This window comes from Neolamprologus brichardi, chromosome 17 (genome assembly GCF_056152115.1).
Source record: "Neolamprologus brichardi isolate AB-2024 chromosome 17, ASM5615211v1, whole genome shotgun sequence".
NCBI lineage: Eukaryota > Metazoa > Chordata > Actinopteri > Cichliformes > Cichlidae > Neolamprologus > Neolamprologus brichardi.
Window position 1 is genome coordinate 35,406,764 of NC_142120.1, and position 14,146 is coordinate 35,420,909.

Below are 14,146 nucleotides of genomic sequence, written 5' to 3' on the forward strand. Positions count from 1 at the left end.
TTTTCATATGTCAGTATGTTTTTACAGATGAACGCTTTTCTCTTTTAAGTAAATGTCATAAATTATGTTTGCATCTTTTGTATTAGCAAATAACAAATTGAAACTCGTATGTTTCACACCATGGCTTATCTGTGCTGGAGATAAAAAAAAAAAAAAAAAGATACATCACATAATGTACATGCAGACTTGACAAACTTGAAGGTTTTTTGTTTTTTAATTAAAGAGAGATTTGAAACTGATCGCAAGTAAAAGAAAAACTTGATATCGCGCGTTTTTATGTTAAACACAATATTGTATGCTAAATCTCCTTCAGTTATAAGGAATCCTATTGGAAGTGAAATCTCCATATTTATGAGCAGGAGCCGCTGCAGTTTTATCACAGCCTGCCGTATACTGCTGGTAATCCCAGTTTCAGCTCCACAGCTGGTACGCATTTCTCTCACCCAGTGGCCTTTCACTAGCACTTGGTATTCAAAAGGTGTCTGTTACTCTCCAAGTGGTCAATAAAGTTTGATTCATAAGGCCTGGGGCATTAACTACACATTGCTGCTTCAATTCGAATAGATGTAAATGATAGCCATAGAGCCGGCCTGATTTCCTCGGGGAGAGCATGTGGGTTGAGGCAGCGTGTGTTATAAATTATCACCTCAGTAGGTCAGAGGTCAAACATAAAGAACACCTTGCCATCACATTAAAATGCTATAACATCCTAATGGCATTCCTTCAACATAAATGTCATTTGGGCAGCATGTGTACTGGACCAGCAAAATCTATTTTTAAATATTTGCACAGATCTTCATTTCACTTTATTTGGTTTAAATGTAGCCGGTAATATTCTATAATTTGCATATTCTTTTAGTAGTACAAGATTTCATTTTGTCAGTTACTAATATAAAAGATATCCAGATACTCAGACACATTTAGTTCATTTTTGCAGTACTGAATGTGAGAAACAATATTCTTATACACTCTATGTCTGCTTATGAGCCAGTGTTAACTGGACAGAAAAAAGACTAATGGGAATATACTTAGCAATTAGGACATCTGTAATAGCCTTGCCATACTTCACTAGGCTCCACAGTGGGCCATTAATATTACTGATAAATCTAATAAATGCAGTAGGGATCTATTGCTGCACATTATAGCACTTAGGGGACCTCACTGACCATTGCGCAGCTCACTAGAAGATTCCTTAGCACAGTTACAGCAACATCGTTTTATATTCATAATGTGCTTATTATTGTTGACTGCGAACCATTTAACACTATGCAGTTGTATTATTATATCAAAACATATGCAAAAGAGCAATGAATGAGCAAAAAGCAGCAATACAAAGTCAATGTAATAATGTATATAGTGATGAATTTTTTTCAAAAAGTTGACAAAGTTTGTAAAATAATGCACAACAATGCAAAAAATAATGCAAATAATACACTGATAACTTGCAAAATGTGCATTGTCATATTAGCATAAAGACGTGTGTAGAGCCCATTGAAAAGTGTCTGTATGAGCCCTAATGCAGAATAACTACATGACAAATACAGATCACTGTGAATATGTGAATCTACTCTGACAGGCCCCACTTAATAGCACTTAGTTTACATACTTTGTTTTTAAGGCCAACAAAGTAAAGCATGTTACATTAGCGTTAAATCACAATAAGCACATTTTTAGCATATAAACATTTAAGTTCAAATCTTTTCCAGATGACTAAAAGAAATCTACTGTAGAAGAAGAAGTCTCAAAACTCCCTACGGAGCCAATTTGGCAAATAAGGTGCAAAAAGCCTGCAGCTAGAGTTCCAGAGGTTGACTTAATGTAAAAATACACCCACCCAGGTAAACATCCACACAACTCACTGTCAGCAACTGCTTTGATCCCTCAGTCTTGATCCATCAGACTCGCAGCTCACTGTGCACAGCTACACTTAAGAGAAGATGCAACAAGAGGCAAAAAAGAGGACGGAGGAGACAGAGAAAGTAATGCAAGTGATAAACCGTGTAAGCCAGAGGAGCTCGCCTGCCAACCTGAATGAGAAGAGCACATGAGCATGTACACAAACATCAGGAAACCTTGTTATAGATAAGGCACACTACAGATAAAATACTGACTAGTCCCGTGTAATTCTTCACCAAATTTACACCCCAAGCTTTACTTGGGTGATGAACCGCAGCTAAAGAGAAAATCCCAAAAACTGCAACAATCTGCCAGATCTGTGGCATTTTTCCTGTTGTCACGGTAACTGTTGAGCGCAGACAGCATGCTTGGGCGTGTGTATATTTGTGCATTCATGTTTGTGTGGCTACAGGTATCCTGGCTTTCTTTAATGGGGTAATAATACCATGAAGGTGAAGACTGACAGAAGAAGTGGCAGCTCATTAGCTGTGTTGTGGTGTCAATATTATCTCGGTTATTTTGTTCCACAAGCTTGCCCGAGTCTGACATTTTCCTGGCACCTTGCTGTTTATTGTTCTCAGAGATCACAGACTTTTTTGTAGTGACAAGGAAATCATTCAAGAATGGCATCTGACCCTCACAGCTAAAACCCTACCTGCCAAAACAACCTGTTAGCTTGGGATTTTAAATCTCATGCTGGCAAGATTACTCACATCGACCAAACTAAATACTGAGGAAAAAATGCACTGGCAGTAAAAATGCAAAGCTATTAGGATACTGGCACCTGCAGCTAATCATCTGGTGTATGAATAAAATTAATGAATAACAGAGGTAAGAGTGGAAAAGACTTTTATGTCTTTTTTAACCCATTTTGTTATTTTTTAGATTATAGTAACATCTAGAAAGGGAAAAATGTCCCCACAAAAACCAATAATACTATCAGCTGCGCAGAGAAAAATATAGCCTCACAAATCATTTGCATTAACTTTAAATTCAGTGACCTGAATTTGCACAAATCACCAGATTTGTTTCTATTTTCTTTTACCTTTCTTTGCCTGCATATAAAACAACTGTTGCACTGCTATGGAATAAACTAATGAACATGCAAGCAGGTTGGTTTGCTCTAAGCCAGCTAGCTTAGAGAACTAGAGCCATGACTGGAAGTCTGGCTGGCGAACTTAGGAATTAGCTTGCCAGCTGCAGAAGTGGCAAATGACCAGTTAGCCATCTGCGCCACCATTATCAGCAAGCTTAGCTGTTGCGCAATGGTTTCCCATTTTGTGGTGTGAGCAGGCCTTTGGTTAGTGTGGACATACACTGTTGTCAGTCTGCTGCATGTTATTCGTTTATAAGTGCTCCTGGTGAGTGGCTTTTACGTTGTCATTCTCCTGTCAAAGAGCTTTTTCCCCCTCGAAGCCTTTATGGTATAGGTTAAATCCTGCTGATCTTTTAACGAGAAGGTCACTTGTGCTTTTAATACACCAACACTCAACAATTATAGTTATATGCTGGAATGGGCAAGTCACTAATATCCAGACTGCAGATGCTTCAAAACAGGGCTCGACTCCTGATTGGTAAATGTAAACATCACCATATTTCCACGATTCTGGCACTATTACATTCACTACCTGCTCAGTTTTCTTATAAGTGCTCGAGTAGACCTGTCCGAGGCTCCCTAACCTGGTATGCTTTTATACCCCTTGCCTTCAAACCTAGTTGAACAGCAGCATTTACCAGTCCCACAAATCAGACTGGAAATCAAACTGAATACCTTGTGTGAATATTAATAACCTATGGAGCCGGGTCAAATCAGGTCAAATCTTGACAAAAACTTAACTTGAGCTTAAGTTTTTGTTGCTTTCAATTAATGTGGTTTTTTTCTTTTTTTTGTTAATTTGTGTCTAATGTTGTCCATCATACTGGGCAACCTCTATAGTTGTTTATATATATTTATAAACTCCTGGCGAATCAAAATTAAATATGATGACTCAAAAATCTCAATATCATTCAAAGTGTATCGCGCCTCCACCATGGTCCATTTATACATGCATGTGTCTCGTTTATCTCGTGCATGCATCTTGAGAATTTCACTTACTTGGAAGACTAAACTAAAGACAAGCAAAGGGATAAGATGTTAGCAGGGCAAGCAGAACATTTTTGTGGCTACACCATTGCAAAATAAACACCCCTGTGACCCTCTGTGTTTTCAACTTAAGAGGTCATAAAATACCTATGTTCTTTACAGAAGCCTCCCGACTACATTCAGAAGCTTGTTCATGATTTTATTTATAGCTCGCATTCCCTAATCACTGTGGTCTCTGAGGCTGCTTCCAGTTACTTTATATATAGTACATTGATTAGTCATATCATTTGAAAATACCAGTAAAACACAACATGTAAGATATCCAAGAGAACACTGCACCGAGCTTTTCACCAAGCAAGTCAAATTTATGATTCAAATGGCTGAGGCTTAAATATTAATGCAGGAAATACAGCACTTCAAAAAATACAGTTTAATTAAATCCATTTTAATGTCATATAAATTCACATGTAATCCAATGAAATAAAAAAAACAGCTTTTTTTCTCTGTTAACTGTTAAAAAAAATCCAAAATAAACTTTGCCCAGTTTCCCTTTATTGACTCACTGCATTCATTAACTCCATTCTCTGAAAAATCCACTCTCACCACAAGAATCTGACATCAGTTTATAGATAAATAATCTGTGTCACACCGTCTCCAGGCAGTCTTTGACCAGTCTTTCAACCCACAGCACCACTGGCATCATGTTGTTCCTGCTCTCCCTGCCTGAGCTCGTCTGACAGAGAGGATGACATGCAAGGAAAAAAAAAATAGCTTTCCCACTCCTCCTTGCATCTACATACAAGCTGCATTACCACCCAATTACACTTAGATTACATTAATGTGCTTTCACCCAGCCAAGCTTCCTCTGCGTGCGCCAAACCCATTCTCCACCCTCTGCGATGCCTGCGCAGAGCATTATGGTGGCGCGTAATCTTGTGCTATTGTGTCGGGATTAACGTCAAATCTCATTATGGCGGTGGTGGATCATGGAAGACAGAAGGAGCGAGGAGAGGAGGGGTCGTCTTTTTTCATTTTAAGTATAAAAGAAGAAGAGAGATTATAGCAGGACTATTAACAATTAGGCACTGTGGTATTTTAGATGTTGATTCATAACAGACAAGAATTTGTCATCAAACGCGCACACACACACACACACACAGAGTCAACTCAACAGATATCAAGAGGTCAAAATGAAGTACCGTGCCACAACACAACTAAATGCACCATAAACAACTGAAGCATCCTCATTCAGCTTGCCACACCCTGCCCCCCGTCCCCTTCAGCTTTGCATGCTTGCAGTTCATAAACTTCTCTTTTATAACCAATAGATTTGTGAAGGTTGTAATTGTGTAAGTGATATACAACAGCTCAGTTTAAAAGACCACCTCACAAAGTGATGTTGAGGGGAGAGCCTGTCCCTATTAAATAAAACAGATTGTCAGGCTAATTTACAGACGTGCGTATGCTTTCAAATTGCATTTCAAAGCATACGCACCATTTTTAAGAGGGTAGAGTATGTACTTGCAGATACACAATTTTAATTCCCTCGTGTCTCATGCCAAACATCCTAAACACACACAGAGAGAGTGAAAAGAATCCCATATTCTCATGCACACATGCTCACGCACATTCCCCCTCCCCCAGCACTGCACCATGCTGGTTGTGAGCCTCAGGAGCCTCAATAAATCACACGGAGGCCCCAGAAGAAATGAGGGATAACAGCACAACAGTGTTACAAACATTGATTGCCGAATGCCTCATCTTTTTATATTCACAGCAAGGCAGGGGTGCTGGAGGGGAAGGACAGCTCAAGAAAGCTTGTGGGGCAGAGGGGTGTCAATACTCGCTATATGCGCCAACGGTCTGTAATGGCAACGAGATTCTGTTATCAACCTAGGGGGGATTTTCAGAAAGAACAGTTAAAGATGGAAATTAATAAGTCAAATGAACATGCTGAGATACTCTGGGTCGTCATAGCAGCATCAATATTTCCAGGATCTTACATGAAAAAAGCTCCATCTTTGTGAATGTGTTGCACGAAAGATCAAAACCCTCCCACAGCTCAAGTGTCGCCATATAGATTTCAAAGTCACACATGAACGTCGCATAGAGTGGGGGGAAGTTTGATCACATGTCAACCAAAAATCCAGAAAAAAGTTCTATATTTGATTTGCATGTCACTGAATGAAGTAAGTATTTGATCCCCAAGCAAACCATCACCGAGCACAAAAACCTTTCTTGTAGTTGGACACCAGGTTTGCACACGTCTCAGGAGGGATTCTGGCCCACTCTTTAAATCCTTTAGGTTTCTTGGCAGCTGCAGCTTTAGCTCCCTCCACTCAGAGTCATTGATCTCTGAACAACAGAATAAAATTCTGGTCTGTTTAGATTCATTTCTGTCCCTAAAACATAAAAATGCAAAATGTTTCCGCATAAACAGGCTATCAGGAAAGACCTTCCTGGGGAAAGAGAAGGCATCAGACAACAGAATGAGATGTCAACACTCCAACTAGAGGACTTCTTGCTCAAGCTTGCAAATAGTAATGAATAACAATGTATGCAGAAAGGGCTAAAAAGGGCTGAGAGAAAAACTGCCAGGGATGAAAACATATTCCTGAATAACCAAGTGCAGGACGTGAAGATTAAATTTGAGGCTCAAATAGCTCAGGAGGAAAAACTTAGGTCTGCACAAAAAGAAAAACAAGACTTTATAAAGAACAATCAGATTCTTCAGGAAGATCTTGGGGCCTTAAATATGAAGCTTAAAGATGCAAAAGAACCTGAGGATGAATATATAAGAAAGTTAGAACAGACAAGAAAACCTTGAATCAGCAAAGCAGTGTGTTGCAACAGAAGTCTCCAAGCAAAATCAGGTGGCGGATAAATGCAAAACAAAACAGGAAGACAACCAAACCTTAAACCAATGCAGCATGAATCTCCAGAAGGAAGTCCAGCAGCTGACAGAAAAACCGCACGGACGATGAGGGTGTGGATCTAGTTCACAGAACTGAAAGCCGAAAACAGGCCAGGCTGGAGCGAAATGCGAAAGAACAAAACGGTGGCTCCTCAACACATTCTAGGAAATTAAAGATCAGGTGGAAAACGTTTACTGAGAGAATCTGAAGAGGTCCATGATGACCTTGGGCGACTCAAAGATTTAGGCAGCAAATACAAAGAAATCAAATCGGTTAACGAGACCCTTAACCACAAGAGTTGTGCTCTTCACAAAAACATCGAGGGGCTCCAAAATGAGGACAGAGATACAAACAATCAAGCAAAAAACCCACAAAAGTGGCATGTAGATTATTTTTTATTGTTATTCTTTTAATGTGCGTTCAGTTCTTGTAGTAGATATGTGTGTTTGAGTTACAGTGGCTGGTGCTGCTTAGCTAAAATGAATCCAAGATTTTGAGGTTGTGCTTGGGTTTGCTGATTTTTCAGTCGTGGTACAGCTGTCGTTAAGAGCTTCTTCACCTCGAACTACTTTACAAATTAGAAAGTGGGGAAAGCTACCAGAAAATAGACTACAGGTGAAAATAGATCGATTTACAACAGCAACGTGTTAGCAGTGTGTTACACTCCACCGGGACTAAAATCATAAAGATGATAATTAGGCGATAGAAATATTCATCCAGGTAGCTCCTCAACCAGTTTCTTCCCTGACAAGGGTGGAGCACAGAAGTCTACACATATGCCACGGCATGTCGCTTGGTGTGTCACACTCTGCCCACAATCCTGTGTGGAGGGAGGGGTGAGGCGTGGTGATGGAGGGGAAATGGGAGAGGACCCTTCAAGTCTCCAGCATTCCATTAGCCATTCTGTGATGTACTGCTCCACTACCTAGATGCTTTCTCTCTCCCACACACACACACACACACACACACACACACACACACACACACACACACACACACACACACGCACACACACACACACACACACACACACACACACACACACACACACACACACACAAATGGGAGACCGGTTTCTCTGCCTCCTCTCTACACCCTCCCCCATCCTACTGCCTCTCCTCTTCATCCTCCTCCTTCACACACCTCACACCCTCCGTCAGTCACCATCCATCACACAAGACCTCCACAGATGTGCTTGCAAATAGCACACACACACACACACACACACACAGAGCTCACACTCAGTCCTATGGCCACATACACACACAACAACAAGAACCCTACCAAAAGACTCACTCTTCCACTCCTCACAGGCTGGTCCAGACACACACTCCTGCAACAGCTCTCAGCGTAACACTCTCCTCTCGACCCCACTCTCGCACATGTACGCACACGCCGAGCCACCATCTCTCTCGTCTGTGGCAGTAAGAGGCTCGCAAACCAAAAACCTCCACGGCCGGAGGGAAACAAACCCAATTAGGACACAATTAGCATCATCAGATCTACCTGTGAGACCGAGCCTCACGCTCATGCTGGCGCAACAAAGCGGCATACGGGATGGGGCGGAGGAGGTGGGTGTGAGGGGTTTGTGGAGGAAGGAAAAAACCCCAATGCTCACTCACTCCCTGCTGCCTTTAAAGGCTGCTGCTAATTTCCCCTGCCTTTCTGATCACTGCAGAAAAAGAGCAACACTAACGAGCCTCACTCCTTTCAATGAATCAGTAGTGCAGCACACCAGATAACACTACTCCAAGAAAAAAAAGGTGAAAATGCCAAAACTCTGAAAAGTTGTGTACATAGAAAAGGACATGATGTGTTGTCTAAGTCACGCTGATCAACAAGTTTGAAGCCAAAGACAGAATCAAATGAACGTCTCACCTTTAAATCTCCTGCCATGAACTACTTTAAAGGAGGACTCAACTCTATAAATATTCCCCTGCAGGATCCTGCTCCACGTGTTACATATCCAAACCTGCCTGCAGCAACAAGAATAAGAAAATCCTTTTTCTAGATTCCAAGTACACCTTGTTAACCCTTCTATCCAGGATGCTAACTCCTCTCCAGTGTGAGTGCGGGGCAGAGAGAGGACAGAGTGGTACTGTAATAGTAGTAGAATGAGGCAGGAGGACGAAGCGAATGAGGCAGGAGGGATGCTGGTGGCTCACGTCATGATAGAAGTAGTAATCTGGCGTGCTCCCGATCAGCCAGGGAATCCAGCCACCGGAGGAGGAGAAGAAGACGGTGAAGAAGAAAAGGAGGAGGAGGAGAGGGGAATGAAGGCAGGCAGCAGTGAACGAGTGGAGGATGCGAGCTCCCTCCCCTCACACTACTGAGTATCTCTCTCTCTCCTACACACACTCCTACCCCCCGCCCTGCTACAGATTGCATTGCACTGATGAAATTTTAATGGTTCTTTTAGGAAGAATAATGAACATGCTAGTCCCTGGAGTTGTGTGTATGTGTGTGTAAAGGGGGGGCTTACTACACACACCTACAGAGGCATGCAACAAACGTGCACATGTGCAAAGACACAGTGTGCTTTTCCTCCTTCTTCTTCTTCTCTCTTTTTACGCACTCTTTTTCTCTGTCTCTCACATACAGAGCGATCCTGCACAGATTCACTTACCCTCTTCATTCTTTTACACACCACATTCAGAAACACACACACACACACACATGCACACACACACACATGCACATGCCATCCAGACTTATATTCAACAACATCAAATACTGCTACTGACAGGAAGACACACACACTCTCTCACTTACATAGCAAAGAGAAGATTGGGATGGGGGAGTAGACAGTGAGAGATCCAACCCATCCTTAAAATGCTCTCTTGGTATACACTGTCATCCACACACACACACACACATTCACACACAGGCACACACCCCAATGAAGTGGAACAAAGAGCACAGAGGCAGCATGCGGAGGCACCGGGAACTCCATGTCGTGAAGAAAGTGAATCTTTAAAGTGTACTCAGTTTACTGCTGCTGGAGTGTTAGAGCAGTTAATAAGTCACTAATAAAAAAAACTTAAATTGTTAATCAAAAGATTAACAATTACCACAAGAAAATTACGTATGACACATCCATATAAAGGAAGTGCTTCATTTAATTGCTGAAAACTCTACTTTGAAAGCTCAATCGCTCTCTGGATTATATAAATCTTCACAAACTCATTAATTACAAAGGCATTAATAGAATTATTAAAAATGTAGAGCTATGGTTAACGTTTTGACTCTCAGGCCAAAGGAACTGGATTAAAATAAGGCCCCAAAAAGCCAGAGTAAATGCTAAATGGCATGCTCTGACACTGATGGATGCATTGCGGGCCAATTGGATTTGAGTATCTTGCTCATGGATGCTTTTAATATAAACAAAGAAGTTACATACTGACTGGCCTTCTGAGACTTAAATGCCAAAAAATGAAGCCACATGCCGATTTCAGACAGAGGCTGCGGTTTAATGGTAATGACTTACATGTTAAACAGTCTGAAAAAAGGTTTCCCTAAAGAGTTCAGGGGGGAAATGCAGCTATTGTTGTCATCGTGACTGTAAGGGAGTGGTGTGCTTGGATTTGTCTCACAGTGGCAGCACAAAGCAGCCCGCTGCTTGTCACAGTCAGCAGGACAAAAAAAAAGAAAGAACCCAAACCAACACACGTCTCTGTGATAGGGTAATATTTGTTCTTCTGACGAGCACAAAGGCTGAAGACTGAGAAAAAACACTAAACTGAATTTATTAGGTGTCATTTTCTCTCCCACACTCGTTCTCTGGAAACCACTTGTGCTGAATTAAACAGGATCAACTGGTGGACTTGCCATATAATCTGATCTGTACATCTACAGTCAACATCACAGAGATACTCTGACCAAAACACTAATTACTTCTAGACCTCCGTGTCTATGCCGTTCTTCGTCACCTGACTTCCAGAGTAAGATCACCATATCATTCAGAGCATTCCTGCTGTGTTCGTCAGGTCCGACCCATTTACTCCCTCCTGAATAAACGGGTCGGACCTCCTCTCTTCTTAAAGCAGAGAGAGAGAGAGCATGCAATGTGTAAAAAGAAAAGAAGAAGAAGAAATAAGTAATGCTGGGTACGTTATGTTTTGATCACATTTAATGGATGTAATAATGTTTTCATTACTTTAGCATGAGCCTCGTAGACTCCTCGGGTAAAATAAAGGGAGATAAAGCTTAACAGATGCTTGCTAGCCCAGGCTTACTCAGTTTATTTGTCTTAAAGTTTGCTAACATCTTAATAGTTTAAATAAGTGTGATTTTCCTCTTTTCTTTTCTAAGAATTTTTACTAAGATTAACTCGTATATACCATAACAAGAAGCACTAATGCCGGGCTCACACTGTGTGATTTTTGGCCCATTTTGAGCCGATTTTTGAGTCGTGCGACCGTTTTGGCGAAAGGCACGATTTTGGCCTTCATCGTGCGTCGTGCATCGTGTAGTATACGTGGGGTAACGAGAAGTGATTAACACCTCACGACCAGCTCCCGATCATCAATCGCTTGGTCACCGCAGTTTCTCACACTGCGCACGCGCAAACACAAATGTCAGCGAAAAAGACGGCGCAGCACGGCAGTGCAGCGTGTGATCTGGACACAAGCGATGGAGGAACAACTTGTAGAACTTTGGAAAGCTCATCCGAGCCTTTTCGATGTGGCCTCACAAAATCCTCACGACCACAACAACCGTGAAAATAGTTGGATCTACACTGCTGCTCAATCACAGCTGCAGGAGCTGAATCGTGCGACTGAAAAAATCGCACAGTGTGAGCCCGGCATAAGAGAGCAAAAACTTCTGCCAAGGCAGCACATTCTCAGTATTAGCATTGCATTTTGGGGTTTTTTGCTCTTTTAAAATTTGCTTAAAGAAGTTTGTAGCGCAGTAAAAATAAAATACATTTTATGAAAGTTTGACTTTATTTGATTTGAAGAAGAGGTCAGAGGTCAGAGTAATGTGATATTTAGAATCCATATGTTGCTGTCAATAGAAACAATCACAGTAGGAAACACAGTTTTCAAAATATCTCTATATTGCATTATTGTCACTTTGACCATCAGATCAATCCATTGACTTTGAAGGAGAGGTCAGAGGTCAAATGTGACATGATGTTTTAAATCTTTACACTGTATATGTTGACAACACACACCACACTTTTAAGAATCACACTTTCTGGGTTATAAGGCTTTTTGTCTATTTTCAACCATTCACTCATTGAGCTGACCTTATTGCCCTCAGTGGGTGTAAGCCACATTTGAATGGATTATTACCACGACCCCACTCTACACTCCTACAAAGCTTTATTAGAGTTCATTCAAAACATTATGAGCAACTGTGTTCACAGAATGAATCATACGCACGCACACAAACAAAAACACAACTTCCTAGGCGGAGGTAATGAGCTGTTTAAAGAATACTACAGCTCAGCTTTATTCTCCTTGTAGTACTCAACACAGCTGCTGTAGCACAAGAGTAAATCATTAGACATTTAAAAACATGATGTGTACATGAAAGAACATAAGAAATCCACACAATCCATAAAAAATAACAACCATGAGTCAGGTTGGTATATACACCAGTCTAAAATGCCAGTCCTAGATTCTGTAACACACAAAATTGAATGCACAACAGCCCTCCTGAGTTGAGTTAAGACAGGAGACAGATTAGCCCAACACTACAAAGTGTTGGCCCTACTATGAATTAGTGATGGGTCGTTCTCGAACGAAATGGCTCTTAGAGCCGACTCTTTGAAGTGAACAACGCGAGCCGGCTCCTTATTGGGAGCCATGAGGTTTTTTTTCTTTCTCTCACCCTCTCTCTCGCCCTTTTTTCCACTAAACTCCGCACACGCGGCCTGTACTTTGCGCTGGGCAGAGGGGGGAGGGGCGTTAGTTACACTCTCAGTAGCACAGGAAGAGAGCCAGAGAGAAAGAGAGCGAGGGACAACAACGTCACATTAGAAAGGTATAGTAATCATCCACTATTTTCAGTTGCAGATGATAAAGGATTCAGAAATCATGCAGGCCCATATGACAGAGAATGTGCATCTTGTTTTTGTTTTAATATTTTAATTTATATTTAATTGTGTTGTGGTTTGCAGTGTTTTGTGTTGTTTCACTTGAAATTTGTTTAAAAGGAAAAAGCTGAAAATTTAAAGAGTTAAAAGTTTAAAATGTAAATAGTTGGTTTTTGTGTTATATGATTTATTTATTACATTTTATGTGGAGTGAATAAATAAAGTATATTTATGGTGGCCCCTACAGACAAAGCACGTACAAACTTCAAAACATGTAAAAACTCAGAAGCACGTAGAAAAGACAACAGAAGTGCTTCTAGGGCGCAGTGTTGAGCTTTTGTTACCTAGTGGTTACACAAGCCAGGAAGTATCAACAACCGGATTTGGTGTGTGGTAGTAACAGGTAAATGAACTTTTTTTTTTTAAATTATTTGAATAAATATAAGTGCTTGTCTATAAATACACAAACAATACACATGTGCTTTCAATTGTGTAATTTAAGTGATCTGGGTAGCTCTGTTTTGGAGTTAAGTGTGATTTTCCTGTTTTCTTTTCTAAGAATTTTTACTAAGATTAACTCGTATATACCATAACAAGAAGCACTAATGCCGGGCTCACACTGTGTGATTTTTGGCCCATTTTGATCTGGGTAGCTCTGTTTTGGAGTTTGTACGTGCTTTGTCTCTAGGGGCCATATATAAACATATATAAATAAAACCACTTTTTTTACATTAGTAATTCCTTTTCTGCATAATTTTATTTTATTGATAATGATAAATTAATTAAAGCAACAAAACAACCTGAAGAGCTCTTTTTAGTGAGCCGAGCTGAAAGAGCCGGATCTCTAAAAAGAGCCGGAAATCCCATCACTACTATGAATCCTGTGGCTCCTTCACTTTTGCCCCTTTGCACCACAGATCACCATTCATCACAGGGAGCAGCAGTGCAATAAAAAGAGCTTAAAATAACAAGAAACTAAATGGAATTTGTCACAATTTATCCATTGAGCTCAAAAACACACATGCAATTACCATTTCAGCTTAAACACAGTTTTCTTTGCACATAGAATACAAGAATAAAAAGACTGGAAAGCTAGCAGTCTACCACAGTACCAATTCCTCATAACACACGATGTACTGCAGATCCCAGGTGTGGCTTTTTCAGCCATATCTACTTTCCTGCAGACGGCTACCTTTTGCACTTCCCTGC

The 14,146-nt window shown here is 40.8% G+C and overlaps 1 protein-coding gene across 3 annotated transcripts in view; it reads right to left on the reverse strand.

Annotated features, from left to right (window-relative positions):
• The window catches only part of nav3 (neuron navigator 3), a 330,018-nt gene extending 321,225 nt beyond the window's left edge, over positions 1–8,793 (reverse strand). For all 3 annotated transcript variants that reach the window (XM_087830961.1, XM_087830960.1, XM_087830959.1), the window contains exon 1: positions 8,773–8,793. The gene's annotated coding sequence lies outside the window, so the exon portion shown is untranslated. The remainder of the gene's footprint in view (positions 1–8,772) is intronic.
• Between the last annotated feature and the right edge of the window lie 5,353 nt (positions 8,794–14,146).